We start from the raw sequence: 27339 nt of genomic DNA on the forward strand, positions 1-27339 counted from the left end.
CCTGCAGGTGTGTGCGGAGACTGACAAAGTGTGCAACCCTCACCGTTTCACAATTGCTCACCATTTGAAAGTCAGGCGGCAGCAGCAGCAACAGGAAGAGAAAAGGTCACGGGAGGACAGTGTCCATTGCCAGCATCAGGTTTCAGAGTAGGGACCATAAGGGAGAAAATGAAAAACATTTGGACTTAATTAAGGCACTAATCTAGAAAAATGAGGAACAGTTGAAAGCTGAAGAGTTGGGGCATTGTACAAACTTCTCGAGTACAAAGCAGCCTTGCAGTAGCTTCTGCTACTGAGAATAAGGAAGGAAGAGGCTGGTAGAAACTGTGGCTCTCAGGTCTACCCTGAAGCACTGCTTTTTTTTTTTTTTTTTTTTTTTTTTTTGGTAATGCAGTAGCATTAATAAAAGCAGAGGAGGGAATACAAAAGGGAAAGGGTCTGGGAGAAAATGACATGCATTGCTTAGAGCTTTGCTCCTCAACAGATAGCGCTTTCACATTTCTGAAAACATGCATTTCTCCTATAAGTGGTTTTTCAGTTGTCATCTTCAATTTTCTGCTAGAAAGTGTGTCTTGTCCCTATATATAGTATATAAATAGCAGGTAGGGCTTGAGTTATATAAATAACACTGTGGATAATATGTACACACATTTGCCCATACCAATCTGCCTCCTCCCCCCCAAATAAATAAAATAAAAGGATGGTGAGGATAGCTGCACAAAATGAGATGAAGGAAGACAAGATGCTGAAGTCCCTTCTACCTTTTGCAAAGCCAGTACAGCTCTACAGTAGAGCTCTAAGCAGCTAGGGGCACGGGTATCCGGCTCAGCTCCAGTGCTCTGTGTTTTGTCACTAGGATGGATACCACAGAGTTGAAGAACAAAATTAGAGGACTTTGTTACACTCGGTGGCTTGTCCATGCTTTGGAAATCATGTTAGAAAAGCTATAGTTCTGGGCATCCCAGACAGGGAGACGCTGCAAAGGGTTGACTTCAAAGGCTATCCTTTCCACTGCTGGAAATTGGCATAGCTATACATCTGAGTAAAACAGTGCTGCGCTACATGACAGTGTTATAAATTTGCCTATTAGAAGCCCTACGCACATGTATGAGGTTATTGAGCAAACAGGGCTTCCAGTTAAATGGGGGTCAAAATGGATGTTGTATATCTAAATGCATCTTTTTTTTTTTTTTTACTTGCAGCCAAAACAAAGACTAAGAAACATATTTTGTGCATGTTGAGAGAGCAGGGTGGATTTGCAAGGAGAGGGGGTCAGTATGTGTTATTTGAAACTTTATATGAAGACAGATTTCTAGTCCAGGACTGAGAGAGTGATGCTCATGACTAGGAACAAAGGGATGCAATTACTCTTTTACATTGCTGTATCTGTCTTCTACCTTTTAGAATCAGATTTAATGAAGGGAGACAATTGATTTTCAGCATAATCAAATGAAGTTGGATATTAAACTCTTTTTCCCCCTGGTAGTTTCCATCTGCAAATTCTCAGTTTTACCAGTTTGAGGACCCCTATGACCACATCCTTACCTAATGAAAATTGCTTCCATTAAGAATAGAATGATGCTGACTTCTACCAGGTACAGGCGTGGTCCTCGCTCTAAGAGTGTCTTCATCTGAGTGTGAAACCCTGAGTCTCCTACAGATTGCTTCACATGCAGCTGTCTGGGGCAAACTAGTTGTAAGTCACGCATAGAAAGCTGCTCAAGTACCTGATAGTAGTCTGCATCTACTCTGCAGGGTAAGAGCAACACATAAAGCCAAGGTAGTGCAGAATCAAGCAATCTTTTGTTCCCTACCATAACATGCAGTGAAAGTATGGAGCTTTGATGTCTACTAAGGAAAATAAATATGTAATAACTTGATATTATTAAATGAGAAAAATGAAATATAGCTTAATATTTGATAGAAATGTGTACTATTCAGTAAGTAGATCTAGATGTTCATGGGTCTCACATGAAAGCTCTTTTAAAATTATGCTTTGTGGTAATTCTTTCTAAAAATGGCTGTGGCATGCAGTAAATACTAGTCGTTGCTTTGAAAAAGTCTGTCTGTAGTGGTATGAAAATAAAATCCCACATCAAAGGGTACAGTATAAGTTAGCCCTGACCCACAGACAAGGATATTTATGCAAGGATGTGTGTGTGTGTGTTTTCTAAGTAATGCTTTGCAATTTTGTTCTTTGGAATTACAAATATTTTTTCCTTCTCTTGTTTTCCCCTCACTGATGAAATGTGTTCCCTTTCAGCCACAGCAGAGAACTGGACAGGTGTACTGAAGTCCCCAAACTTGCAATATAAGGGATGCTTTCATAGTTCACCAGAAGCTGGTAGGGCTTATTCTTGTGTCATTTAAACTAGATTTACGCTGATGGAACACCTCGGGGTGAAATCCAGGTCTTTTTGAACTCCGTGGCAAAGCTAGACTCCAAGGACAGCCAAATGAAATCAGCTTACAGAGAAAGCATTGGAAATACCTTTGTTATTTATACATTTGACTTAAGCCAAGTGATCTAACTGTTGATGAATTCCAGTAACGTAAGTCCCTACTGATGCCATTAAAGTAAACCTAGTTAATCTTGTTTTACTTGTGTGGGATGGGGATCAGAGTTTGTCCCAAAGATTTTTTTCATTTGTATAAGTGTAAGAAGTGAAATTAAAGGTTCTTATTTAGGGCTGAATAAGGATGTAAAAACAAGAGAAGATGTGCAGAGAAGGGAGGATTAACAGTAAAGTTCTCTAAAGTGTTCAGCCTGCTTCAGAGCAAATTCTGTTGCCACTGTGTCCGGAGCCTGCATAGTTATATGCCATCCTTACCTTTCCTTTACAAAAGAACTGTTACCTTGCTCACCTAGAATATTACCAAACAAGTTTTAGACTCATTTTTGGCTCTTGAAAGGACCGGTGACATTTTGATGCTTATAAGTGCCATCTGTGTAAGACAGCTGTGTGGGAACTCCTTTTTTTTTAACCTCTGCTGCTGCCTGAGGCAGATTGAGTCACAGGTGCCAGGCACCAACCGTTAATGCCCTGCCATGCATGCGTGTGGACTGCTGTGGAAGTCCTGGGCTCAGCCTGGTCCTTGAGAAGCGGTCTGTTTAGTCCCATCCAGGAGTCACTGAACGCAGACATCTAAAAGGCACTGTCAGAGCAAATGAAGCAGAAGAGGTGCTCCCAAAAATCAGCAGAGACAAATACCTCCTCTCCGCTTTCTGAAGAGATGCCAGTTCCTCCTGTGTATACACCTGGCAGAGCAGCACCGTTCAAAGGAACATCTCAATCTTCTGTGGCAACAAGCCCAGAAGCTGCTCCGCCAGCCCCAGCCTGGTTAACTGCTAGCGGGAAGTAAGCGGGCGCTTCCTGAGGAGCGAGGGCAGAAGATTTCTTCTGCGCTGGGCACACGGCTCCTCTGGTGCTGCAGCTCTCTGACTTCTGAAGACAGATTTCTAGGAAGTGTCCTCTGTCTGACAACCTGTGGTGAGTTTGTCACCTGAGTTTTGCTTTGCCACCTATCCAGCGGCCCTGCGTCCACAGGCATCTCTCCTATCCTGTGTGGTGACTCCAGAAAAAACAGCCCTACAGACTTCATCTTCCTGCCCCTTCTCCATTAAGCATATTCCCATGTCCTCAAAAGCCCTGTGAAGCTGTGCTGCCAAATCTGTCTGCCTGCACGCCTGCCAATGCATACACACTCTGACAGACACGGCTGTGGCACTCAGCAGCATCCCCTGTGCTGCCCGTCAGCAGGTCAAAGCCACACTGGCAAAACGCTCAGATGCCAGCAGAAGAATCTTGGGAGTTGATAGTTTTAAGTCCAGTCTCCAAATTCCTGTATTTTCTGGTAGACATCCTCGAATTTATTTGTAGAAAACCCCCTACAAAATAGCTTCATGGAGTACTGAAGGATTTATTCATATAGAGCAGTGGAGATGGTATGATTAACAAGAAAAGCACCTTGAGTCTGGGGGAAAAAAGGCAGTAGGAGTGCACTTCTATTTAATATAGTTAAATTCTTACACTTTTAATGAATGAATAAACTAGTCCAATGTAACAACCCCAATCAGACTTATCCAGGAATTTCCCATCAGTGTCCCCCGTGGCATACCCAATCTTTGCATCTTTCCTGTCTATTATTTAGTAAAAAGGACTTCTAATTTTGTGTACTTTCTTTGTCATCCTGTTCCAATTAGGAGTATCCCTACAACAACTTTGTTTCATTCTCTCTTCTGTGGAGATAACAACTTTTACGTTAAATATCAGAACAACCCTTCTCCCATACACTGGTTTTGTGCTGTGTGTATTGTGGCATCTGGAATTTTACCACTGCAAACTCAGAGGCATGATCTCTCCGCATGGAGGAATGATGTAGTTATTTATATATAACATACAACACGCTATGTCTTCCTACATAAATATATATTAAAAAAAAAAAAGACAACTACCACCTCAACAATATCTGAAAAAATAACATTCTTATTTCAGTGACGTTTCATTGTGCACAATCAGTTGGCTTAGTACACTCTGCATGAAAGCATCAGATCTAGACTCATTAGTTACAGTTACTAAACTTCAGTTTTTAGCTCCTGTTTCTTTTTTTTTTTTTTTAATTTCAACATAATTCTGACTACATTTTCAAGTCTAAAGGAGATAATTCATAAAAATATTATGAAGATACTCACATACATTAGAAATTTTGTTTTCTTCTCAAAGTCATCCAGGAGTACAACTGAAATAGCAAAATCAGTCTTCTGTCCTCTTCTGCTTTTATTGTAAAATACAAGTGTATCTTATACAATGTATTTTGAAAAAAAAAAAGAGATGCCACTAGGTGCTGATTTCTTTCCTGACGCTGTTCATGAAAATCAACATATTTCACAAACAAATACCACTGTGACCAATTGCAGCTAGAACAAAAAAGTCACATCTTAAAGGCTTGAAAATTTTGCACTGTCAATATCAATCAATTATTGATGATTTAAATAACCCTTTGTTGTGACATTTGGGAAAAAAATGGATATAGCTAAACTTACACTGTCTCCTTGTTCCTTCCAGGTGTGAACTCAGCTCTGACTCCCTTACTCTCAGCCTCACTTCCTGTTACTTTCCATCTCTAGATACGATGCTCTGACTATCATTTTCATGGCATTTAAATTATGGAATATGAGTGATCATGAATGAAAAGATATTTTATTTTATTTTATTTTTTAAATCAAACAAACAGCAGGCTATGTTATTATTGATATCAGGGAGAGCTTTAATAAATTATTCCTTTGACTATAGTATGAAACACACACAACTTTAAATACAAGTATCCCAGTAACTCAAGTATGAACAAAAGGACGTATAAAATTGATCTGACCAAAGTTTCATCTATTCCAATATCCTACTTCCTAGCAGATACACAGGGAAGGGTATTACAGGAAAAACATATTTCAGTGCTCTAGAATAATCTACAACCATTCATAATTGGTGGCCCTGGTGCTACCTAACCAAGAGCTCATTTCCTCCACAATTTTTTCCACTTGCTCTTTGAAACCAAGTAAATATCTGAATGCATCTGAAAGTAAAATCAACATAAGACATACAGTGAGCCAAATGAACTGACAGCCCATTTAATGCTGTGGGTAAGATTGCTTTTCATGTTAATTGAAGTACTTACCTGATGCTGTTTTCCACGCTTCTTTGCATGCTGACTGAAAGAAGGTTGCCTCTGTACACTTTCCTGTTGAAATATAGACTGCTAACAGTGAAATACATCAGCTTTTAGACCTGCTCAGTACTCTGGTCTTGTCCATTTTTCTTAATCCATATTTTCCTACAGATAAATTTAGCTATAGTTACTGCTTTAAAACAAACGATGTTATTTACCACTTGGTTTAGGTTAACATCTTTTCCCTTACTCCACAAGCTGGAAATTCTAGCTAGATTTCTTGTGCCAAGCGAAAGCTCCCTTCTCACCCAGTTCCCTCCTTTGTTCAAGAGCGCCCAGCAGGCCCTGCTGCCCTGGATCCAGTGTGGTGGCAAGCAGAAGCAGCAGATTTCAAGTCCCAGTAGGACGGCATCAAGGAAACGATCCCAATGGCTTTCAAACAAAATGGATCCTCCCAGCAGCACTGGTGCACCTCTCGCATAATAGCCAGGATCCGTCCCCCTCCTTTGCTGTTCCTTGTACCTGAGATATGACAAAGTTCCTGGGACCAGGCATCTCCTTCCCTCTCTCCTACATCTGCTAAGTCACTCAGTGAGTGTATTAAATCTCCGTCCATTTGTGTTCTTGTTACTATGTGGACTGCAACTGGTAGGAATTCCCTAGGATATCCTGCATCCTCCTGGTGACATATTTTGCCCTTAACCCAGGAGACAAATTACCAGAGTGGTTTCATTTCTTCCCCTTCAGGACACAGATGTCTTGGCACAGGATTTTCACTGAAGAATCACAGTTCAGTGTTAGCAGTCTTTTCCTTCCTCTCATTGCTAGACTGCTCACGGCCAGGAGCTGGCCGGTCACAGGCCCTATAAGCTTCTTTTCTTAACCTGGCTGCCCAAGGAAATGAGACATTTGCAATACTGCTTTTCATTTCTCTCTCTCTTTTTTTTCTTTTCCTGCCTGTCGGTGCCCTGCTAGTAACACAGAAATCCACCGGAAAACTTCACCTACCTCTAAAATGGGCAGAACCTCAAAGAAAATCACATTCCTAATGGTTGTGCAGAAATAAACAAGTAGGGGGAGAAAAGAGATCTAATATCTAATCTCTTGGGGGATTTGCAAACATAATTTTGTACATATTTTAGGTGGCAGCGGCTGGCTGGCCAGTAAGGAAGCTCATAGAGGCTAGCCAAACACCACACTGTCCTAGCCATGGTACTGGTGTTCCCTGCAAAACGGGGAGTACCACAATGGTCCTGAATGGGACAGAGGTGGGAAAACATATCAGAAATCAAGGTCCATGAATTTTGCTCCTACTGGAACAATTTATTTTCTTGCCTTATGCTGTCCTTTAAAGAACATGCTGTTTGGTTTTAAAACTAAAATCAGGTTTTGTCTTTGTATAACTTTTCTATTTGAGGATCACAACGTACTATATGACTATTGTATCATTTTTACATATACACCTTCTGAAATTAAGCATTTGCCTTATTAATAAAACATGTAAACCAGCTTTGCTTTTTACTTTTTACTTTTGCTTTTTACTTTTTTAAAGTACAGCTTAAGGTTTTTCCTGACGGACATTATTCACTAATACCTTTTTAATATACCTATATACAAATAATACACATGAAAAATAAAATGTTATTAAATGTGTTAACTGTGTAAAATGCTCAGATAATAAACTATGAAAATTATTATGCTTCTTTACCATTCATTAAACACTAAAATAGTTGGTTTCACATGTATGTATGTTATTAATCCTGAAAAGAGCAAATATAAAGAATAAAATAAACTGTGAATGCTTTTAAACATAGTGATTTTAGGGGGTTTCAGAGGACAGACTTCTGTTTAATTGTATTTCTGGACTGCTGCCAGGCTGTCACTATTCCCTAGAGCTGAATCTGTGGACATCAGAGGTTTTCCCCTGAAGCTGCATCTATAGATATTAAAGATTCAGAGTCCTTACATACCTTAAGCTAGGAGAGACAGGGGACTAGGCTCTAATTACAGTGTATGCCCATTTAAAGTTCTTTAAGCTTAATGCAGAAGCCTTGATGTAAATGAAAATCAGGACCTAAGCCACTTCAAATGTGCTCACAAAAAAAAAGGTTAAAATTCTGTTTAACTTCCTCTTCTTATCAAAGTTTTGGAAAAAGAAAGCCTTTTCATAACCACCAAGGTACTGTGTGTTTTATCTGAAGCCTGCCGTAGAAAAACGGTGATTGATTTTTCCACATTAAGGGCAAAATAGCAGGAGATCTGTGCCTCACTAACTCTTACACACACACACCTGCTAGCAAAAGAGAAGCTCACTATTCAAATCAAAATGGGATTTCTGGGTTTTAACCGTAGGACTTCTAGGGCTCAATTCCTTTGGACTTGTCTTAAATTAAGAGCCAGAAATTATTTCCCTATGACTCTCCAAGCTAGATCTCTGACAAGGTCACGGGTCACTTGATTTCATCCAGAAGTTCACTCTAAACTTAGCTAGTGATGTATTGATGTGATGAGGTTTCAGTGCATGATACTCCATAGTGACCGAAGCCGGTTCCCATGATTTTTTAATTCATCTGGGGAGTATGTAAAACCTGAATATCCTTTTCAGACTTTTATCCCATGTTATATTTTTCCAGAAATGCAAACTTTTATGAGGACCTTTGATTTCTTTCTTCTATTTGTGGGCCATAGATGTATTCATGGAAACAAAAAAGAAAAATGCCCTGTAGAAGCATGGCTGTGAAAAAATATTACTAATTAAATGTGGAGTATTCGGCTATGATAAAAGCTCTTGGTAATATGCCTGGCCACTGCGGGACAAGAGGTCATGCTTCCTGTGCCAAGAATGACAGTGTGATGCTGCAGTGTTTGAGAACCGGTTGGAGAGTCGGTTCTCTAGTTCTGTGGCCTCACTTCACTGGGAGCTGTATAAACACAGAAGTCAACCAAATAAATTTAGTTGTATTTATAACTCTCTTGTGTAGTGAAGTACACAGAATCAAGGGATGTAGAAGTTACAGATTGCCAGTAATGGTAAAAGAAAACAACAATAAACACAACTTTAAATACGCATTATGTAGAGCAGACAAGAAAAAAAACTTTCCAAATAAGACTGCCCATAGCTCAGTGACACTCAGCTGTTCCGTACCAGGACCCCTCCCCTATCTGGTTTGCCTGTAAGAGGAGTCTCCATCTTATTTAACAGTCTGAGCAGAACAGATTGGCCGGGGTCCTCTGCAAACCCCTGCAATAACAGTAGGGCTTCCTCGCCTCAGTGGAAAAGGAAAATGTAGTTTTCTTGCTCACTGGGTACCGTACAGAGAAAGTACTTGAATGATTTCTTTACAATGAGAGAAGAGAAATATTATGTAAGAACTACTTGAAGAGGTATTAATGAAATATTTTAAATTTCTTGAGGTTAAGACAAAACAGAAAAAAATTCCTCTCAGTAAAGTCTCCCACACATACAGCGCCCACACATTTTGCAGAGACAGATAGGATGATGTAGGATGATGTGAATCAAGTCCAGAAGCAACCCAGGAGATGTCATTTTCATTACAAGATAAACCATTACATGGTTTATCTTGTGATTCAAGAGCAATTCCTTGAATCTTGTGATTCAAGAGCAATTCCCTTACCCTGAATACTGAAGCTCTGCTAGACAGTGCTGTATGTATGCTACCTTCGTACTTCCAGCACGTGCCCTGCACCCTGTATCTTGGGACAAGTTCCTGCAAGAAGTGAAGACCCAAAGAGCAGGTCTTCTGCATTATCTTATACTGAAACAGACAGAGGCATATCCTTGTACTACAGCCCAAACATGCTGCAAAAACACACAAAAATGAGGCTTTTTATGAGAACATGTAATACAGAGTCTAGAAAGCTAGTAGTGCATCATCACCATGGATCACCAGGTGTTCAAAGGAGAGGTATCCATGCAGGATTCCTGCTCTAGCCACTGCCTTGACATGTCTCTTTCTGAGCTGTATTCTTCATCCCAAGGGGTCTATTTTCATGATTTATTGAAGCATCTCTTCACTATCAATGTGTTGACTTCATGAACTAACTCAAAATTCTAAGCCAAAAGAATCACAGGATGGTTTGGTTTAGGAGGGACCTTAAAGCCCATCCAGTTCCAACCCCTCTGCCATGGGCAGGGATGCCTCCCACCAGACCAGGTTGACCAAAGCCCCATCCAGCCTGGCCTTGAACACCTCCAGGGATGGGGCATCCACGGCTTCTCTGGGCAGCCTGTGCCAGGGTCTCACCACCCTCTGAGTGGAGAATTTCCTCCTAAATTAAATAAGAATGTAATACTTCAGACTCTAAAGTACAATATTATCTATTAGTATCCTTCATTTCTAGAATAAGATACATGAAGTATTATTTATTGGATTGCAATTACAATGTAATTTCTACTCTTTCTTTGGAAAAAAAGATACCATATTGGGATTTTTTCAGTCTTCTACTATTTGCATCCCTCTTTTCAGGCTTCATTGACAAGTGCTACAGGAAGTTTTTTAACAAATACCCTTTATCCCTTAGGATGCATAGCAGCTGGGCTGTCCGACTGACTTCTGACTCTACTCATTTTTCAAATGTTTCTTTAACTACTTTTTAGGAGCAACCATTTTTATTAACCTTTTGGTACTTCCAAGTTGTCCAGCCTTTATGGAAATTGCTTTCCAAATGGATACAAAACATTCTCATTGCTACTGCTGAATCATTCATTTCTGTCCTTCTCATTTAACTATTTTCAGTGCCTATTTTCAGTTTCTCTTTTCCACCAATTTCTTGTGCCTATTTTCAGTTTCCCTTTTCTTCTCTTTATTCTGTTTACAAAAATTTATTTTCCACATATTTTAAGTATTAGTTCATTTCTCATTTTTTATTTTTTTTTCTTTACATACTTACATCTGACTCTTATTTTTCTATTTCCAAAATGTTCTGCTTTTTTTTTTTTTATTTCACATTGATATAATTCTTTGTAGAACCTTCTTAGTCCACAGCTGTAATAAGAGAAGAGAAGAGAAGAGAAGAGAAGAGAAGAGAAGAGAAGAGAAGAGAAGAGAAGAGAAGAGAAGAGAGAGAAGAGAAGAGAAGAGAAGAGAAGAGAAGAGAAGAGAAGAGAAGAGAAAAAAGAAAGAACAGAAGAGAAGAGAAGAGAAAAAAGAAAGAACAGAAGAGAAGAGAAGAGAAGAGAAGACTCTGATGCTGAGAGAATTGAGCTTACTTCCTCCTACTTGCAAGCCTGCAGGTTTCCTCTCAGTCATGCGGGTTTCCTTGGCTTCTCATTTAGAAAAACAACAAAAAAAAGGAGACAAGAACTATGTGTTCTTGGCTTGTCACAGTATTTTATTACCTTGAAGGACAGAGATCAACTTGTTGGGCATAAAATGAAAACTTTAGAACAAGCAGCTTGTTGTTTTTTTTTAAAAAATAATTTTTATTTGGCATCACCAGTCAAACCTTTCATGTTGCTGAAATCTATTGCTGTCTTTGAAAAATCAGTCATTCTAAGCTGGTAAAAAATCAGTTCAAAGAGAGATTTTTTTTACTTTATGATTTCTTAGAAGCTTTTGAAAGTGTCACCTCAAAAGAAGAATAATAAATACTTAAAATATGTTCCTACTCTCTTGTATGAAGCAATAATAATGGACATAAATTCTGGCCTTCCACATATCACAACATAAAAGCTATGTTGAAAGAATATTAGAGGTTGAGAAATCACATCCTGAGAAGGTAGGAAATGTCAACTAATATTATTTTAGCTTTTATGCACTTATGTATTATGATACAGTTCTCATTTATGTGTCCCCATCTTTTTTTTTTTTTTTTTTTTTTTTTTTAACAGAACCAAAGGTTCACTAAATGAGCAATTGCCATGTGTTTGCTTTCTTTTTATTGTTAGGTGGGTGATCCACCACTTATGACCATTGTCATTTTGGCTACTGGGCTACACGCTAGCAGCGATGGATTCTCAGCTTCTGTGCAAATGAAGACAATAATAAAAAAATGTTGACCTTTAGTCTGCAAATATATAGTTACAAAAGGGGAAATATGAAAATTAAGTATTTTGGATCAATTCCAGAATTTGGAATGGGATGTGCTTTTGTGTGCAAGACTATTATGCTTACTGTCCCTAAATTTGACCCCTCCTACTCCTGCAAGTCCATCTTCTTCCACTTCAGCAGACTGAAGTCTATCATCTAATTCACGTCTGGATCTTTGCCCAGTCCCAGTCTTCTTGTGCAGTCCGTTTTAAGATTAGATCAAGATCTGAAAACCCTCATTCAGCCATCCCCTTACACCGGCGGTATCGGAGGGCTGCAGAGGTGGGATTCACCTATCTGAGTGAGTTGTCATAGGTCCCTCTTACAGTCGAGGAGAAGAAACAGAAACTCACAGTGCACCATTGATCCATTTGAGACGTCAGGAGATAAACTGCAGACCAGACATCTCTGACGTGTTCTCTTAACACCCATTGACTTTGAACTTTATGAGAAGGTCTTTCTTGGTAACTGCCCTTCCAGTTACTGGGAATTCCAATTCCAAGCATTTATTTCTTTCTTCTCATTTTACCAAGTTGCATCTTTTTAGATATACTCTTTCTGGGAATCCTTCCCCCCCACCCCCTTCATTTATCTTGTTTGTTCTCCTTAGTTGATCTGGATCTTGCCTTCTTTATCTTAAGTAACATTTCTCCCCTCACTCCCAAGAGCAGTGTTTCAGCATTTATAAGTTTGACAGGCTAATGATGACAAAAAGGAATAGACTTAAACCTCATTATATTTTTCAACTTCAAAGACTTTTCCTCATATTTATTAATGCATCTTCACCATATTTAAGTCAGAATTATCACTGCTTTTTCAAAACTAGGGGAACTGCAGTCGAGACATTAAAGCCTAACAGTCTTAGGTCATTAAAGCCTAACAGTCTTAGGTATTTAAGGGGTACAAATAGTCACCGGAAAGCCTAATCTGAGGGATGCAGGAGAAGCCTGGTACTTAGAGGTTTTTCAATGCTTGTGTTTGGTGTTGCCCAAGCTCCCCAAACTCTTTGAGCCTGTGCTCTACTGCAGTGAATTGAAATACCTTAATCTTTACAAAAATGGTGTTGTCAAAGGCTGCTGCAGTACTCCATGCCTAATTATCTAACCCCGAACTAACCCAAACTATACTCTACCTGGTCTAAACCAACCTAATTCTGTGCAGTAAACCCTTACTGTGAGTGTTTGGGATTTTCCCTAAATGTGGTATAAAATTCCTCCATGTACACTAAATTTAGCAAGCTAATGTTCTAAAGCTTCACTGGTTATGGAGGGAGGGAGGTATTACAGTTGTCTGTGCAAGTTACTCTCCCCATAAAGGCTTCATTTCATAGCACTACAGAACACAGTGGTTCACTTTTTATTACAGTGTATTGGCATTCCTATTTGTGTTGATATATGGCAAAAGCATTACTGTGCAAACATATCTATTGATTTAATTCTGAAAATATACTACTTTGCTAAGCATGAAAAAAGAATGTGAGATTTAGTACCATTAATTTTTTTGCCAGTTTATAACCCTAAGTTACTAATACTCTTCTAAGGAGTGCAAGTTTATACTATATGAAAGTTTCTCATATGATCATAAAATTTTTAATTATGTAGGCACACTTTTCAGTTTATTGTACGTGATAGTCCATTACCATTCTTATAATTTATACAAAGGATGAAGGAGAAATTTCTTTACATTTATTTATTTATTCTAAATGATTACCAATGCAATCTTTAAAACAATTATTATCTCTGTCCATCACAGTTTGTTAAAAGAGAAAGTAATAACTTCATCAGGTACTACTGCTTTAATTTTTTTTCTGTTGTAGTGATTGTACATTGGTTATCAAGTTCTATTTAACTTCTATGGTAAGTATAAACTTATATTGCTTCTAAGAAAATGTCATTCTCAAAACAAACTTATAAAGTGGAATTGAGATCCCTGGCACACTTTTTCATAAAATATTCAAAAAGCAGTAGTTCAGAGTATCATAAACTATGATGCTGATGTGCTACTCCACACAAAATGTTACCTTCAACAAGAGTTAAAATGATTTTTTCCCAGTATTGTTTTAAAAAGTGATATTCTAGACTAAGAAAAATTACCACTGCTACAAAGTTCTTATAGTTTATTGTGAAATGTGGTTTTAGGAAAATGAATGTGCTCTACTAGAAGTAACTGATCTTTTCTGTGAATAAAACAGTCCACACTGGAAGTTTATACTGTCTCACCATCATCATCAGGTATCTTTTTTTCTTTCACTGGCAACAGATAAATCCATTGTAGTATTTTATTATATTTTTTAATGAAAATTAATAGCTAGTAAAGGCACAAACACATTTGCACACCAGAATGAATGTTTTATGTCTCTCCAGGTGGCATGCAATATATCAGCAACCACCATATGCTAATTATGCTTCATTTGTGGTTTGGAAAGGCAAAGTTCAAATTTCAGCCTCAGGTACATGTGGAGAGATGTGGAAATTTGGAAAGAATTCCATTGTTCCTTGTATCCTCTTCTACTCTGACCCCTATTTTTGCCATTTCTGATGGACTTAAACACCACAGCAGCGGTGTAATTCTAAGCACATGATAGCTAAAGACAGCAGAATTAAATGTTTAGCCCAACCCCATTTCTCCTGCTCCCACTTCCCAGGAGCTGTGCCAGTGCAAAGTCCCATACTTGTTGTTCCAGCAGTGGCTGGTGGGTCCTTGTCATCCCCCTTTTCAGCAACCACTACGGCACAACAAAACAGCTGTGCTAGGTGTGGGCTCACAGGAGGTCAGGGCGTCCTGGCAGAGCACATACAAGAGAGCAGGCTGTGATGATGGAGACAGCCCTGTATCACAGGATGGTTCTGGGAAAGCAGGTGGCTCCATTAATCTTTGAAATCCTGCAGGTAGAAGTCATTTATTTCCCCCCGCAAGCATCGGCTTTGTTGAAGAACAGAAGGTTAGAGGAATAATAATAAGAAAAAAATCTTTTTCCCCGAGTGTTTTTTGCTCATCTACGTATCCTACACTCCCTCCATTTGCACTTTCTGATCTCCCTCCTACCTAACTCATCCCTCCCTTCAGCCTCCCCTTAAATTCCACGGTGCCCTATTTCCGTGACACTTTTATTCCCCTCTTTCCCTCTGACCAAGCGTTTGCAGGTCCTTCCTGCCCGTTTCCCAGAACAACCCCTGTGCTTTCCACAGCCTCCTTTTACCAACCACCCCTTTGAAGCCCCTCAGCTCCGGGGCCAGCTGGCAGCCGGGCTCCCTCCACATCCCCAGTGGTGTGGGGAAGGCGAGGCGCAACGTGAGGTGTGAGGAAGGCGAGGTGCCACGTCAGGTATGTGGGAAGGTGAGGTGCCATGTCAGGTATGTGGGAAGGCAAGGCGCCATGGCAGGTGTGTGGGAAGGCGAGGCGCCGTGTCAGGTGTGTGGCCGTGTCAGGAGTGAGGAAGGTGAGGTGCCATGTCAGGTATGTGGAAAGGTGAGGCACCGTGTCAGGTGTGGGGATGAGGAGCGCCATGTCAGGTGTGTGTGGGGGGCGAGGCACCATGTCAGGCGCGTGGGGGAAGCAAGGCGCCATGTCAGGCGTGAGGAAGGTGAGGCACCATGTCAGGTATGTGGGAAGACAAGGTGCCGTGTCAGGTGCGTGGGAAGGTGAGGGAGGCATCATGTCAGGTATGTGGGATGGCGAGGCACCACCTCGGGCATGTGTAAGGCGAGGCGCCATGTCAGGTAAGTGGGAAGGCAAGACACCATGTCAGGTGTGTGGGGAAGGCGAGGTGCCATGTCAGGTATGTGGGAAGTTGAGGCACTGTGTCAGGCAGATGCGTGCTGCCCTCAGCCTCCCCGGAAGCAACGGCTGATGTGGAAGGGGAGGCACGCACGGCAGTCAATGCCCCCCGGGGGAGGCGGCCCCCCAGCAGCGCCCCACCACACGCCACCAGCAGCCGCCAACCCCGTACCCGCCCCCCCCCAGTCCCCACCGCCCCCTCAGCGCCTTTCCCGCCAACCCCCTCCCCCCACCCCACCCGGCCGCGAGGCGCCACCACCGCGCCTGCGCCGCGCCGGGACTCCCTCGGCGGGTGACGCCGCCGCGCGCCGCCGCCGTGACGTCGCGGAGGCGTGACGCAGCAGGCGGAGGGGGCGCGCGTGTGAGTTCCCTGCCCCCCGCGGCGGGACGGGACGGGACGGGACGGGGGGGGCCCGCGCCTGAGGGGGGGGGCGGCGGGGCCGTGAGGGGGCAGCGGGGCTGGCGGGCGCCCTGCCGGGTGGGATGGAGCCTCCCCTGAGGGAGCTTGGCCCCAAAGGCACCCCCTGGCCAGAGGCTTGCCCGGTTCCGTGCCTACATTGCAACCTGGGTGCCAAATTTTGCCTCTCAGGGCAGTCCGGTGCGCCTCACGTCGCTGCTGGGCGCTCAGCTGCTTTATTTTATCCGTTTTAGCTGTATCTGGAGCTATTTAATAACCTCAAGTCACAGGCAACTGTCAGTCCTTCGCTGCTGCGCGGCGTACCTGGCGTAGTTCAGGAATTGCAGTCCTAAATTCGCTTGTATTCATTTATTTCAACCTGTAACGTGCCGTTGATAATGGTCCTTCGTATTATTATTCCATAATAAAAGACCGAATAGAAGGATAAGATGAGGTAAATGCACAGCTCCCTCGAATCTCAGTAGCTCTTGTGCACAGCTTGTTTTTCACAAGGCCGTTCGGCAACCAAGATACTGAGCTGCCTGTTTTTTTAGTCTAATCTTACCATACCAATGTATTTCTAGTGCTAGTTTTATGTGTAGTTATTTTTTTAAGCTATTTTTATGCAAAACAAAGTGTACATTTAAGGGATGAGAGCATATCTTTTTTCTGACTCACTTGCTAAAAGAATCTGACTTTTTTTAAGGTTAAAGTTTCTTAAAAGTCAGAAAGGAAAAGGAAGGAAAAACTTTATAGTAGCTATGGTGCAAGTTTTTAATATTTTTTGTAATGATCCAGTATAAGGTTTTCTTGAAATGTAGCTGGGGCATCAGAATAAAACTAACACTGTGTGCGAATGTTTTTAACCTTTGCTGGAGCTGCTAAAGTAATAAACTTTGAGGTAACCAGATATTCTGTAACTAAGGTGTTTTTCAAAGTATTCAAGAAGGAAACACTAGTTTCCTATGCATCAGTTTCTCATTTGTGAGAATGTTGGAAATAGCGAAGACAGTGTATGATGAGGTATTTTTGACTTTCTCATATGAAACCTCAGATATACTTAGTAACTGATATATATATATATATGTGTTTTTAATGTACAGGTTCAATGATTATGCTGCGTTAGACCAACAGAATGTTCTTCATCAGTGACTTGGGGTGTTACCAGCATTTTTATCTGAAGAGGTAATATTGTTTATGGAAGTGGTTTAATGTTTTAAATCTTTATATGAAAATGGTGATAGTTTCATGCATTTATTTGTACGTAATGAGTTGGATGTTGTCAGGTCAAAATGAAATGCATGGTCAAGTGACAGAAGTACAACTTCAATCTGAAGCTTGCTGAAAACATTAGTACAGTTACAATTATAGAAACTTACAGTTTAAAAAAAATAAATGGTCAAATCAGGAATGTGTTAACTTCATCAGTTACTTTAACAATATTGATTGAAGTATTTATTACTGTAATTTCTAATTCAAATCATTGTAAACATATGGTAAGCCTCAAAGATGATGTCATTCTATTTGATCTATTGAGAACAAATATGTTTTAGCAGAATTCTTGTTTATTTACTGCTCTCTAAAATTTATGCCTCTCTTATTTAATATAATTTTCTATCCTTTGCTAAATACATTTCCTGAGATACTGGGACTTTGTTTTTTGTTTCCTTCAAAACAGGGATTAAGATGGATGAAGTATTTTATTGGCTGTAGCAGGAACAGGATGTGAAAGGTGGGTACTCTGAAAGAATACACTTAATATCCTTGCAGAATATTCTATTTTTTTAATCTGTATTTGCCTGAGCACAAAGAGATTGCATATTGTAAGGTACGGTTTGAATTCAGTATTCAGATACTTCATAAGAAGCACCTCTTTCTAGTGGTAGATCTAGCTAGCTTACCTCCTTTCAATTCTAGTAATCTACTGTGTGTTTAGCTTAGGTTAAAAAATTAGATGCTGACAGCCTTATGTAGCTGATGCATTTTAGTTCTGCATTCTTTGAATAGAAATTTTAGAATGTCCTGTTCCTGTGGTTTGTGTGCTTCTATACTGTTGTAAAAGTGGACTGAGAAAATACCTCAAAGTCTTTCAGAATCTCGTGTTCTATGTTCTGTTCAAATGGGCTCAAAGAAAGATTCACTCAATTTATGCAATTTCCTCTTTACATCGACAGTTTTTGTTTCCATGCTTTACATGATGGTGTTGAGTTTTTTTTGAATCATTTCTATAATGTCGTCAAGGTATATTGGTATATTCCAATGGAACTGTGTTCAAAATTTCCATAGAAAATATTGGTTCAGCAGCACTAAAAGATTTTGTAATGCTTATCCTTATCTGCAGTCAAGTTAAGATTTTCGTCCTTATTTGCTTAGACTTAATTATAACGATAAAAATGAAACATTGACTTATGGAGAACCAGAACGCATTTTTTACTTAAAAAAATAAAATAAAATATGAACATATGTTTTTTACAAGACAAATATTAACAAATAACAGAACAGTTATGCTTGGATAATACTTGAGCCCTTATGAAGTATATTTGCATATTGTTATTATCAGAGTTGAATGAAGTGTGAACTACTGTACAATGTAAATATTAAAAATACCTATGGTGTACAGCTTTAATGATTTTTTAAAAAAGATTTTGGAAATAAAAACTTACAGTCACTTTTTGCTTCCCTGCTTTCTCTTGCTGGCATAGCAAACGGGTTCTTACTGTTAACTTAAAATGGTATTTGTAGAATCATGTCATCTTTTATTTTCTCTATATTACTTCATGAAAACGCACAGAACAGCTGGGTAGAAACCATCCTATTCCTCACGTGATGTTTGTTAATTGTGTCTTTGAATTCCTATAGCACAATGTTTGCAGGTATTGGTTTGTCCTTAATAAGCTGATTAAACTCCGTGGGAGTGGTATTCAAGCATTTTTTTTTATTAAAGGACTGATTTCCTGGGTATTTATAAAGTAATTAAATGTTTTAGGAAACATTATCACAGTTTGTGTAGCGATACATCATAATTTGATAATTCTTACTAATTAATACCAAAAGTGTAATCAAAACACCATACATCTAATAGTGGTACGACTGTGCTGTGCATTAAACAAGTAGAGGCTGTTTCTGGTTTGTCGCTTCAGTCTTTTTACTGCTTTAGGAAAGAACCATTTCCTCACATAAGCTTGTGAAATATTCTTTCTATTCTTGGTTCTTTTTTGCCATTTTATTGAAGGGTGTACTGTACTGAAAGTCCTGCCTGAGGGCAGGCTGGCCAGAGTCCTGCTACTGAAACAGGCTTAGCATTGAGCTGTCAATATGCTTACAAGCAGTGCACAAATGGAAAGGAAGTAATACATAGCTCAGTGCATCTTTCGGAGCTGTGATGCATTGTGGTCACTTTGTTTGTGGTTAAGCTTTTTTCATGGGATTATATAAAGTGTAAAATTCTGCAGTACTGAGTACTGTGAGTAATGTTTATATCTCTATTTACTTTTTTTTTTTCTAAGTGTAACTTTTAGTGGATGCGATGGGATGTTAACGTCTCTGTATGTGTCCTGTAGTTTCATTCTGTGGCTTAGTCCTGTGTTATTTTTCAGAAAGGCCAAGAACAAGACTGTTGGTTTAGAAAACATAATCATGTTTAATGCCAGAGAGGGGTCACGTGCTGAGACAAGCTTTTGAGCTGCAGTGTCCCAGTCCTGCTAAAATGCCCCTGTCACAGTAAGTCTCTGAGGAGGCAGGAAGGTGGAAAGAACAGGAGCGTTCTTGTGGCCTGCTTGGCTTCTTGCTGAGACAGGCAGGTGCGTTGAGATGGAAAAGCAGCTCAGAAAATGTTTGATTTAAATGGTGCAAGGGTTGTCAGGAGAATGACACCACACTTGAAACGCTTACCTGGACCTCTCAGTGGAATTGGTTTGGGATGATAGGCGGCTTCTAAGTTCATAGAGGATTTTTGCTGTTTGGTTGAATTTGGCAGGTCAGCCAGAAACACTTCCCTACTCAGTCTCCCGCACGAAGTTGGATGTTACCAGTAAGTGAAGGTTGGAATATCTGTAGGAGTTATTTAATGGTTTCACTTGCCCTCTTTAAAACAGCAGAAACCAAACCAAACAAAGCCCTAAGGGTGCATCTTCTGACTACTTGGTTTGTTACTTGACCATTACAAGTGACAACTGAAAGGAACTCTGCTTTTCTAAGGACTGTTGCTTAGGAAGAACAGTCTCATAAATTATATATGGTGACAGATTACAGTTTAAACCGATGTGATTTTTGCTGTAGTCATGCTTCTTTGCCACTTTGCTTTTCTTATGTGTATGTTTGTGATTCTTTTGGATGAGAAATAGAAAGCAGGGTTTTTCCTGTTACTGATTTGTAAGTTGTTTCAGAATTCTTCGTGTCATTGATTTTAAATAGCAACAGTACAAAACTTAATGTCAGGCTTTTTTTGGCCTTCCCTGAGTGGTTTTACCTCCTTAAGTGAGGTTACAGTCTGTCAGTTTTCTGTGAGTGCCTGTAAATCTCAGGTTTGTATCAGGCTGCTGTTTCAGTGAAGTACCGCTACGTACATGAAGACATGAGATTCTGACAGTTCTTGGTCTTTGTTAGCTCAGTTAAAACAGAGCAGGTGGTGAAGAAATAAGGTAGATTCATATTTTTAGGAAGTGAGACAGTAGAGTTTAAATATCAGTGTTCAATCCAACGTTCAGTGTCTCTGTTAATGACATGCACTCTCTTAAAAGTACGTGAACCCCCCAAAATACTGTTAGAGAATCCAAAAGGACCAGTCTATAAAAAGCTGCATAGCTTGTTGTGCAGATATGCTCTGTGTATGATGAACCAAGCACTTTTAAGTTACCAATCTGTCAGTAAAATCTCCTAAATTAGTAATATGGATATTTAGTGGGATTTATTGCTGTTGTCATAAGCAATTTGGAGGCTTTACTGAAGAAGGAAGATGAATTGTTACTGGATTTGGAAAGGAAGTACTGATCTGCATTTCAGGACTGAAACTGAGACCACCCAAATGCCTTCAGCTGTTTTCTGTTATTTTCAAAAATGGTTTGTTCTTTCTAGTAAAGTGTTTAGGAACAGAGAGTTGGGTCAATCACTATTATGTTTTTCCCTAAATGGCAATATTAAACAAACTTCACGATACTGTTCCTGTCAGAGGAAAAACAATTGAGATGTTTTGATTCTTTTTTTTTTTTTTCTCTTTCAGAGAAAAGTAGCCATAGGCAGTTGTGACTTCACAGCTTCAGATGTGCCTTTTTCTTGGAAAGTTTTGCCTAATTTTGACTGGATATTTTCCCTTTAACGGACAATATAGTATCTATGATGTTTTATTAAGGTAACTCAGGGGTGTTTACTGTAGTTCTTGTAAGGTTGGTGGGATGTAGAATGTTCTCTTTCATATATACACGTGTTACGTTGTCTATTAAAATCTTAATTTTTTCAAAGGGCAAGTCTGCTGTATCGCATTATGGAGTTGTTCTTATGCAGAAGCACAGTTACTGCCTAACGGAAGTCCTGATGGTGAAAAGTCTGCAATTCTGCAGTTACCTTTGCTTATTTTGTCTTTATCTTCTCATAAATCAGTCATTTTCTTTCTGGAAAGGTATTCTAATAAGCATATAACAGAGATTTGGGGACTGTAATGGGTTAGAAACGAGCAAGGAATTATGCTGAAGAAGAGGAGAGCAAAGCTACCTGGCCTGAAATAATGGGACTTCAAACATTCGTGATAGCACATTTTCAAAGCAGGGGACTGTGAGCGAAGAATCTTGTTCCTGAGAGTTTGGTTAACTTCTGAGTTGTCTTTATACTTGAAATCAGAGTAAACAAACATTAGCTTAGGTAAAATGTGTGGTGGAAAATAGTATAGAAAATGAAAAACTATGGTAAAAATCAGTATCATGCCGTCGTATAGCATGTGGTGCTGGATACCTCCTGGAAAAAGGGAGGTGTGGAGGAGAGCAGATTGAGGGAAAAATCTAAAGGAGTGGTGTGTATGGGGGTGGAAAATTGCTTGTATGAAGAGAAATCGAAAAAAGTTATGTTGTTTAACCTTTCAAAGGCAAAAAAAAAAAAAGATGAAATGTAACACAAATACCCAGAATGATGAATGGTTTGAAAAAAGTAATTCAGGAGCTTTTATTCTGTTGGTTCATGATACAAGAGTACGGGAACATTCTGGGAAATTAGGTTGGCAAATGGAGAAAGGATATATTAATGTTGATAAAACAGTGAGCTCTGCATTCCAGGGATGATTTTAATTTAGGAGTTTTCTTATAGAAATGGGATAATTTAGAGTGTAAGAATATTTAATGACACAGATTCAGGTTATTTTTTTTCCCTGGGAGAATATAAAACTTCAGGTTTTTTTATTATTTGAGACATTTTTTTCATTGGGGTCTTTTCTGCTAAAGCTCACCCAAAAACCATGTATTGACGGCGGGAGTCAAGGAATTCAGTTTGCCCCTAGTTTGCTTACAGGAAAAAAGATTGTAGCATCCTAACGATTCCTTTGCTCTCTTCCCCTGTGTTAGGTCACAGGGGTGTTCTCTTGGGAATATCTGCTAGTTTGTTTTAACCGTCTTGTCAGTGGGGACGTTGGGGAAGAACTTCTAGGCAGTAACGTTGGGGTCCTCAGCAATTTGGACAGACGTCATTCAGAGCAGTTGTTCTTGTCACTTGCCACTAGTGAGACTGGCTAGGCATTGGAACGAGTTGCCCAGGGAGGTGGTAGAGTCACCGTCCCTGGGGGTGTTAAGGAAAGGTTGGACGTGGTGCTTAGGGACGTGGTTTAGTGGGTGACGTTGGTGTAGGGGGATGGTTGGACCAGATGATCTTGGAGGGCTTTTCCAACCCTAATGGTTCTGTGAGACGTTGTTCTATTCGGCGTTGATTTTTCTGTTGCCTGGACTCACGCCTTGAGTAGGTGTTCCTGAAGTACTTTAATCCAAGTCAGTTTGCGAATTTATTCTGTACCTAGAGTGATGGCGGTTTTCGGGAGGGTGAGATGAGCTAACACTGGCTTTTGGTGTCATCCAGCCAACTTCTAGCAACTGTGTAAAAAATCATAAAAGATAGCAGTGGGGGTATCTTTATTAAACGAACGTGCTCGTCTCTGTGCCAGTTTTCTCTCTTGGTATGGTTCAAGTCCTAGAAACTACATTTACAGTCTCTTACAAGCTCAGATACAAACCCCAGTGATAAACAAAAGCTTAAAAAGCAGTGTTCAGCAGGAAAAGACTATAGGATCAGCGTTTGCTCATTCCCACTGCCATGTCCTTTTCAATCCATTTAATGGAGGGTGCAGTTCTTACTTTTTTGTGTGTGTTTAGCAACAGTCTGACTTAAACTTGTTGTATTTGGCTCTAGAGTAGCAAAGAGCAGATGTCAGGGAGGTGCTGTGACAGGAATAAAATGATTCAGAAAGGTTGTGGGAATCTGGGTGGGAAGGCAGTAAGGGGGAAGACTTCCTTGCTAGAATTCCTTGCTTTTCCTTGCTAGAATCCGTGCTATAACATTCAGAGTTGGCATTCAGTTCAAACCTTGCCATGTTGCAAGGCTTGCTGCGTTGACACAGGCATTCTTTCCTCTAGCTCATGTTGTGGAGTTTATTTATAAAACAGCACATGCCTGCGAAATTATAATTGATGCCTTAATTATGGGGAACTCATCTTAGAGATGGTAGCTCAGTGACCTGTGGGATATTTTTCTGGTTTAGAGCAGCCAAGATTTGTACTGAAACGTTTTCTCTGTGTGATTCTTAAACACAGAATTCCCCTGTCAAGACAGAAAAAACTTCAGTAATTAAGAGGTACTCTGTCAGGATGATAAGCCTAAAATAATGGTCAACTTTAACTGTTACTTATGGTCGGAACATCTAAATAGTAAGCTTTACTTTTCAGGGATCATCACTTTTTCAAAAATATGCATTTAAAAGCCACTGCTACGTGTTGCCAGTCTTTTCATAAGCAAGTGGGTGCCAGATGTATGTGGGATCCTGGGGAAGGTTGTTGCCTTGGTTTCTTTCTTTTTGCTTTTGTAATGAGAAGAATGCTTCAAAAGTTACTGCCTTTTTTATTTTTTGGACTGGAAGTATTTTATCTTTCTCTTGATAGAGACAATTCTGAAAACACTGTGTAACTTGTTAGTGGAATGGTTGCTTGTTTATCTTTCTCTTATCTTTTTTTTTGCTCATCACCTATGTGCACTTCAAGAATATCTGTTATCTGTTGCAGCAGTACAGTTTGTAGACTATGAGAACATAAGCACAGACTAATTTGCAGTGGTTTTGATCACAGGGTGCTATATTTGAGAGTCGTGCCAACTCTGTTGTCTTACATGGATAATGATGTACTTAATACTTTGTGGAGCCTGAGGAATTTTTTTTTCCTGTGATGAAAAAGCGTTGCTTATACAGTAATCTGAAGAGGAAGATAGTAATAAATCTTCTGATTTTCCTTGAGATAATGCTTCTTAATCTTGTGCTTTATAAAAACCGTGCTGCCTCCTGCTTTGGGTCTTTTGGCTCTAATGGGGTGATTGTAGCAACTGTTGTCATTTTCAGGAGAGATGAGATTTGAAACAGAAGGAGTATATATAGTATTGTGCGCTTAATCAGAATATAATGAAAAAGTCTGACTTTTTTTTAAAGGCAAATAGGGCAGTGGAATGAGTTGTCAGAAGCTTCATATCTGCAAGATATGTAGTATACTTGCTCAGTTCTCCTCAGGGCTTATAAGGTCATGATTGGAGTATGCAGTTCACATTTGGGAACAAGTCTTCCTTATTTTTTGCCGATGAACAATGTAGATGTCATGCTAAAAGGAAACGGGACAAACCAGCTTGCTTTTTAGCTGTAGCATTTTGAGTTTCTTGGCTAGGTTGTCAATTTCAGTGACAAAGTGACAAGCCCTTAAATAACTGTGGTCACATCTGGTCCAAGAGGATTGAGTGAAGTCTTTTTGATTCCCTAAAAGGAAGCCAAGTTTTTGTCAACAACTGCTGTGATGTTTATCCAGACTGCAGGTAAATCCTGTCGAGTGCATGATTTTACAGTTCTGACCAGTTGAAGGAATGCTCTTCTGCTTAAGATGAGATGCTGAAACTAACACAATTTGATTAGCATCATTTATGTCTGTCCTGTACCTAATTTCTGCTGGGTATTTTTCACCTGGCTGTCAAATCCCTTTGTTTACTGCAGACACTGCAGAAAAACTATAAATTACAGATTCTGTATTTAAAGACTTTATTCTTGATCATTTAATCACAATTTTTTTAAAGGTTTCTATTACCTGATAAAATTTCACTATAAAAGAAGCATGAAACCATAGATTCCTTTTAGGCTAGATCAAGGCTTGCCTAGCGTGTTTATTTTTCAGAATGCTATGTAAGTGTTAAACTTGCCTTTATATACTAGTGTACTGTGAAGATAGTTGTCTATTGCAAGGGGAGCTGGTTTCTGTATCTTCTCTGTTAGCTGAAGCCAAATGGAGTCTAGGTACAGCTACCGAGAGGCTTCTTATTACTTATGGAATAAGTGCTGGGCAGCTGAGGGTTTTTTCAGTTGCCAGAGATTGTATTAAGAAATTGAAATTATTTTTTAAACCATAACTTCTATAGTCTCTTATGTCAAGCTTAGGTACCTGTGATAATGCTTTTATATGCTGTTAGTTATTCAGAATAATTGTCATGTTCTTTATAGAACAAAAATAATTATTCTGTTTGGAACACATTAATTCATAATTTCTGCTCAAACTTGGTGGTATGCTGGGAGAGCAAAACGCAGCTTTTCTGAGACCTTTTGAAGAGTTGACAAATTTAGGGTAAATATTCCTTAAATTTACAGGAATATGTAAATGTAATACATTTACATGCATGTAATAATGTAAGGTCTGGGTGCTTGTGTACAGTTTTGAGGTCTGGTTTTGGTCCTTACAGATAGTGGGTAAGACCTACTAGAATGTTGAGAGCAGCCCCTTGGTAGTTCTGTGGTCTTGCTTCAGGCAAGCAGAAAAACACATTTCCTTGAGAAAAAAAAAAGTACACTGGTGAGTAAGTAGTGTTTTCACTTTGTGACATTCCTGTATCTTTCATGCATTTAACAGTTGGTAACATCTGAAATATACGAATAATTTGTTTCTGATGTTGATAGGTCACAGAAGGGAAAATAGCGTACAATTCCGTTTTACATCTGATCTGTGCATAGCAGTAGAAGCAGGAACTGACCATATCTTTAAACAGTGCACTGTACCACTAGCAGTAGCCTTTGGCATAAAAGTAAGCTGGTTTTCAGGCACACTCTATTTCTCATAAAAGCCTTTGGCTAGTGATACGTAATTGATCTAATGGTAATAGTTTTAAAACCTTTTCGGAGGCATTTTGTGTATAAAAAATCTTCAAATTATGTAATACTGATGCTCATTGGAATGTGACTTTTTTCAAATTTCAGTACACATAAGCTTATTTGCCTCTGCAAGACTAAAATAGAACAGCTACTTTTCTTTTATTTTTAATCAAACAGCATTTATAGAATTTGGGAATCTTTGAGAGATTTATCTGATCAACTTTTGAGAAGCAGGAGAATTCTTTAGACTAAGAAGACTATTAAGTAAGTTGATGGAAACTCTTCAGTATACAATTATTTGTTCTGTATACATCTATTCCAGTTTCAGGAAGCTGTTCATTTCAGAAAACAGGAGGAAAAAAAAGACGACAACAACAACAACATTGATCTACAGAAGTTTTGGAGTAATGGGCTTTGATCGGAGCATGGAAAATGCATGAAATCAGAATAATGTCATAATGTGACATCTATTTACTGTTGGAACTGCCCTGCTTTGTCAAGGAAATAGAGCAGGCTAAGTGTCCTGTGTCCTTCTTAACCCTGGGACACTTCAGTAATGGCAGAAATAGTTATTCTGGGCAGTGTAAGCCTTTTCTCATGTAACTGGAATTATATTTTTAAAAATGAGTGCTGTTCATTAATGAAAACAATTTACTTGAGTTGTGACCTTACAACATTCAGACATCAGACACGAGAGAGACCATTTCCAAAATACTTATTAGAAATTAAATGTTAATAGATAATACTAACCTATGCAATTTTTTGAGACTTGATTGGCACAGCATAACCATACATACTTTCTTGGAGGGTATTTACAGATAACAGTTACAGGTTTTCTTTAGCAATCTCTGCCTGTTACTTATTTATATGTGGTGCAGATATCTGAGGGAAGCAATTCAGTCTTTGGTAATAATATTTAGCAAACTGTTTTATACTGAGATGGAGAAAATATTTAGTGTCTTGACTTGCAATATGGACTGGGCTACATGGGAAGGCTGACACGTGGAGTTGACCGTCTGTAGGTGCCCCCAAAAGCGAAAGTTTTAAACGTGTTGAAATCTCTAAGCAAATTTAGAAGCCTAATAAATTTCAAAACC

At 39.4% G+C, this 27339-nt stretch overlaps 1 protein-coding gene across 13 annotated transcripts in view; it reads left to right on the top strand.

Annotated features, from left to right (window-relative positions):
• The first annotated feature begins 15751 nt into the window (after nucleotides 1–15751).
• ZNF438 (zinc finger protein 438) overlaps nucleotides 15752–27339 on the top strand; it is a 48086-nt gene continuing 36498 nt past the window's right edge. For 10 of the 13 annotated variants that reach the window (XR_005816611.1, XR_005816609.1, XR_005816610.1 and 7 more), the window contains exons 1-3: nucleotides 15752–15852; nucleotides 16992–17073; nucleotides 17567–17620. The gene's annotated coding sequence lies outside the window, so the exon portion shown is untranslated. Of the gene's footprint in view, nucleotides 15853–15918; nucleotides 16343–16991; nucleotides 17621–27339 lie in introns of those variants that run through there. The other 3 variants (XM_040546499.1, XM_040546502.1, XM_040546495.1) reach the window with 2 other exon arrangements.

This window comes from Cygnus olor, chromosome 2 (assembly GCF_009769625.2).
Source record: "Cygnus olor isolate bCygOlo1 chromosome 2, bCygOlo1.pri.v2, whole genome shotgun sequence".
Taxonomy (NCBI): domain Eukaryota; kingdom Metazoa; phylum Chordata; class Aves; order Anseriformes; family Anatidae; genus Cygnus; species Cygnus olor.